The sequence below is a fragment of the Leuresthes tenuis genome, unplaced genomic scaffold (assembly GCF_036924035.1).
Source record: "Leuresthes tenuis unplaced genomic scaffold, fLeuTen1.0.hap1 SCAF_100, whole genome shotgun sequence".
Classification (NCBI taxonomy): Eukaryota; Metazoa; Chordata; class Actinopteri; order Atheriniformes; family Atherinopsidae; genus Leuresthes; species Leuresthes tenuis.
The window spans coordinates 142359-147589 of NW_027325454.1; the positions used below are offsets into that span (position 1 = coordinate 142359).

The following is a 5231-nucleotide window of genomic DNA, read 5'->3' on the forward strand; positions in this document are numbered from 1 at the left end:
TCCTGCTTTTGATGATGTATGGTTGGGCATTCGCACCTTTTTTTTTACCCATTTTTGAGGAATTATGGGTGGACATTCACACCTTCTTGCAGCTAAACACCTCCGCTCCCACTTATGATCATGTGCGGTTTGATATTCGAAAATTTTCTTTCATGTTTTCTAGCAATTATTGATGGACATTCAGACCTTCTTGCAGCTGAACCCCTCTGCTCCCGCTTTTGATGGTGTATAGTCGGGCTTTCGAGCCTTTTCTTCCCCGGTTTTTACAAATTATGGTTGGACATTCAGACCTTCTTTTAGCCGAAAACCTCCGCTCCCTCTTTTGATCATACATTGTCGGGCATTCGCACCTTTTCTTACCCGCTATTTACAAAACATGGTCGGACTTTCACACCTTCTTGTAGCCGAACACATTCGCTCCCGCTATTGATTGTGTACAGTCGGGTATTTTAACCTTTTCTTACCCACTTTTTAGCAACTACGGTCGGACATTCACACCTTCTTATGGCGGAACACCTCCGCTCCCTCTTTTGATTGTGTATGTTCGGGCATTCAAACCTTTTCTTACCCGCCTTTTACAAACTATGGTCGGACATTCAAACCTTCTTGTGGCCGAACACATCCACTTCTGCTTGTGATGATGTATAGTTGGGCATTCACACCTTTTCTTACCCATTTCTCAGTAATTATTGGTGGACATTCAGACCTTCTTGCAGCTGAACACCTCTGCTCCCGCTTTTGATGGTGTATAGTCGGGCTTTCGAGGCTTTTCTTCAACGGTGTTTACAAATTATGGTTGGAAATTCAGACCTTGCAGCCGAACACCTCCGCTCCCTCTTTTGATCATACATTGTCGGGCATTCGCACCTTGTCTTACCCGCGTTTTACAAACCATGGTCGGACTTTCACACCTTCTTGTAGCCGAACAACTCCGCTCCCGCTATTGATTGTGTACAGTCGGGTATTTTAACCTTTTCTTACCCGCTTTTTACCAATTATGGTCGGACATTCACACCGTCTTACAGCGGAACACCTCCGCTCCCAAATTTGATGGTGTATGTTCGAGCATTCGAACTTTTTCTTACCCACTTTTTACAAGCTATGGTCGGACATTCAAACCTTCTTGTAGCAGAACACATCCACTTCTTCTTTTGATGATGTATGGTTGGGCATTCGCACCTTTTCTTACCCATTTTTCAGGAATTATGGGTGGAAATTCACACCTACTTGCAGTCGAACAGCTCTGCTCCCACTTTTGATTATGTTTGGTTGGATATTCGAACCTTTTCTTAACTGCTTTTTACAAACTTTGGTCGGACGTTCACACCTTCTTGCAGCCGAACACCTCCGCTTCCGCTTATGATGGTATATATTCGGGCATTCGAACCTTTTCTTACCCGCTTTTTACCAACTATGGTCGGACATTCGCACCATCTTACAGCGGAACACCTCCGCTCCCTCTTTTGATGGTGTATTTTCGGGCATTCGCACCTTTTCTTACCCGCTTTTTACAAACTATGGTTGGACATTCAAACCTTCTTGTAGCCAAACACATCCACTCCTGCTTTTGTTGATGTATGGTTGGGCATTCGAACCTACTTGTTGCCCGCTTTTCATTAATTATGGGTGGACATTCAGACCTACTTGCAGCCGAACACCTCGGCTTCCGCTTTTGATGGTGTATATTTTTGCATTCGAACCTTTTCTTACCCGCTTTTTACAAACCATGGTCGGACTTTCACACCTTCTTTTAGCCGAACAACTCCGCTCCCGCTATTGATTGTGTAGAGTCGGGTATTTTAACCTTTTCTTACCCGCTTTTTACCAACTATGGTTGGACATTCACACCTTCTTACAGCGGAACACCTCCGCTCCCTCTTTTGATGGTGTATGTTCGGGCATTCGAACCTTTTCTTACCCGCTTTTTACAAACTATGCTCGGACATTCACACCTTCTTGCAGCGAAACACCTCCGCTCCCTCTTTTGATTGTGTATGTTCGGGCATTCAAACCTTTTCTTACCCGCCTTTTACAAACTATGGTCGGACATTCAAACCTTCTTGTGGCCGAACACATCCACTTCTGCTTTTGATGATGTATAGTTGGGCATTCACACCTCTTCTTACCCATTTTTCAGTAATTATTGGTGGACATTCAGACCTTCTTGCAGCTGAACACCTCTGCTCCCGCTTTTGATGGTGTATAGTCGGGCTTTCGAGGCTTTTCTTCAACGGTGTTTACAAATTATGGTTGGAAATTCAGACCTTGCAGCCGAACACCTCCGCTCCCTCTTTTGATCATACATTGTCGGACATTCGCACCTTGTCTTACCCGCGTTTTACAAACCATGGTCGGACATTCACAGCTTCCTCTCCACCATACTTGTATGGTGGGATATTCACACCCACTTGCATCCGAAGACCTCCGCCCCCACTTTTGTTGATATTTAGTCGGTCATTCACACCTTACCCGTTTTCTTGCAGCCAAACACCTCTGATCTCGGTTTTGATGATGTAAGATTGGGCATTCAGACCTTGCTTTTCCTGCTTTTCACCAACTATAGACGGACATTCACACCTTCTTGCAGCCGAACACTTCCGCTCCACCTTTTAGGTTTCTATCACACCTTTTTTTTCACCGCATTTTATAGATTATGGTTGGAAATTCTCAACCACTCATCCGAAGACCTCTCCTCCCGCTTTTGTTAATATATTTGAACTTTAGTCAGACATTCACACCTACTTGCAGCCGAACACCACCTCTCTAGCTTTTGATGATGTATGGTCCGGCATTCTTACCGTTTCTAACACATTTTTCAGCAATTATGGTAGGACATTCACACCTTCTTGCAGCTGAACACCTCCTCTCCCACTTATGATCATGTGCAGATTGATTTTCGAAAATTTTCTTTCATGTTTTCTAGCAATTAATGATGGACATTTAGACCTTCTTGCAGCTGAACACCTCCGCTCCCGCTTTTGATCATACATTGTCAGGCATTCGAACCTTGTCTTACAAACTTTAGTCAAACATTCACACCTTTTTGCAGCCGAACACAGTTTTTTTCAGCCGAACTTGGGCATTCGAACCTTTTCATACCCACTTTTTACCAACTATGGTCGGACATTCAAACCTTCTTGTAGCCGAACACATCCAGTCCTGCTTTTGATGATGTATGTTCAGGCATTCGAACCTTTTCTTACCAGCTTTTTACAAACTATGCTCGGACATTCAAACCTTCTTGTAGCCGAACACATCCACTCCTGCTTTTGATGATGTATGGTATGGCATTCGAACCTACTTGTTGCCCGCTTTTCATTAATTATGGGTGGACATTCACACCTTGTCGCAGCCAAACACCTCCGCTCCCTGTTTTGATCATGTATGGTTGGACATTCGCACCTTTTCTCACCCGCTTTTTGCAAACTATGGTCGGCCATTCACAGCTTCCTCTCCACCATACTTCTATGGTGGGATATTCACACCCACTTGCATCCGAAGACCTCCGCCCCCACTTTTGTTGATATTTAGTCGGTCATTCGCACCTTACCCACTTTTGGCAAACTATGGCCTTCTTGCAGCCAAAAACCTCTGATCTCGCTTTTGATGATGTAAGGTTGGGCATTCAGACCTTGCTTCACCTGCTTTTCACCAAATATAGTCGGACATTCACACCTTCTTGCAGCCGAACACTTCCGCTCCACCTTTTAGTTTTCTATGGGGCATTCACACCTTTTTTTTCACCGCATTTTATAAAAACACCACAGGAACACCGTATTGAGGCTTTGTTCTGACCGCTCATTCGGTGTCGCGTTTCTTTCAAGCAATTCGCCTGGTTAGCCCGCACTCGGCTCGCTCCCAGAGCCGTGTTAAAGTCTACTTCGCATTCACTCTCTTTTCTCAGCAGACTAAAAGAAAGTTTCATCTTGGGCTCCCTGAAACCTCCATCCTGCACCGCTGTTTGCTTTTTCACAAGAGCAGAGGAGAGCGCACCGTTCCCAGGGGCACTACAGTACCGGGTCGATGCTTGGAGTGAACGGAGCAAGCTCCTTTTTCAACTCCTATTGATACAAATCCATTTAATATGTAGTCCTCGCATAGAGGACACATCAGACATTAAACTGATAAGAACAGATACTACACTTGATCTTAGCCAAAAGGCCGAGAAGCGATAACTGTCCACTGGTTCACGTCCGAGGGCCCTTCCTGGCACAATGCGCACTTGTAGCGGTGTTCTTTTTATGGCCATAGTGTCACTTTGCACCTCGGCCCACCCGCTGCACTGAGCACTCTTCAGCCCTTTTAAATGGTATAACTTTACACTACCGCACGCTCCAGCGAGCACCATTCAAGCAACAACTTTGCATCCAGCTTCGAACATTGGCACAGTAAGTAAGGCGACTCTACTCAGAGAAGTCACTCTGCACAGTAACAAGATTTCTTTTGCACAGACAGAAAGGGCTTCATCCGTAAAGGTAAAGCCTGCCAAAAATAGAAACAACTCATTAGTGCTGCTCAATGTTGTACTTTGCAGTAAAAGAAAGAGCAAATCTAAAGATTCAGGAATCCGAGAATAAGCTTACTTCCATGAGTTCTTCACGATTTCGGATTTTGCTATAAAATGAATTCCTTCACTCAAACTAAATTAAAACTGCTAAACCGCTAATCTGTTACATGCAAGGCAGATGTCAAATTCACCGAAATAGGATCTAAGGGTATTTGGCCAATCGAGCTGTAGCAGCTTCGGTAAAAGAGTATAAGTTGAAGAGTTTGTGAATAAAGGTGTGCACACACATAGTGAGTTGTAGGAAAATAGGCAGGGAGCAATGCCGGCTGGGGTATAGGTTCTTGTATGTTGTCTGACTGTTTGATTTGAATGTGTTGTGTAAGTGTCCTGTTGAATGTTACATGTTTGGGCTTTGACACGCTTCACTGTGGTTGTTAACTGTGTGGTGTGTCCTGAAATGTTATATGTTTGGGCTGTGTGACATGCTTAATGCTTTTCAGTAGCAACCCACTTATTCATATATAGCAACTGACAACATAAGAAGTCCGGACATACTTTGATAGTAGTTGTAGAAGTATCCTTATTGATAATAGATAAACTAATTCATAGTGATAGAACAGTAGATGAACAGGTGCCTGCACATGTCTCATAAAAATAAAATGGGTGTATGATTGCTGACGGCAGAGCAATACTGCCAAACTTATGAGTTCTTGTGGCAAACTTG

General features: G+C 44.0%; 1 non-coding gene across 1 annotated transcript; it reads right to left on the minus strand.

Annotated features, from left to right (window-relative positions):
• Positions 1-3982: 3982 nt before the first annotated feature.
• LOC140286954 (U2 spliceosomal RNA) lies at positions 3983-4173 on the minus strand. Its single transcript, XR_011911354.1, has one exon. It is a non-coding gene; the product is annotated as a U2 spliceosomal RNA (small nuclear RNA).
• Positions 4174-5231: the final 1058 nt, after the last annotated feature.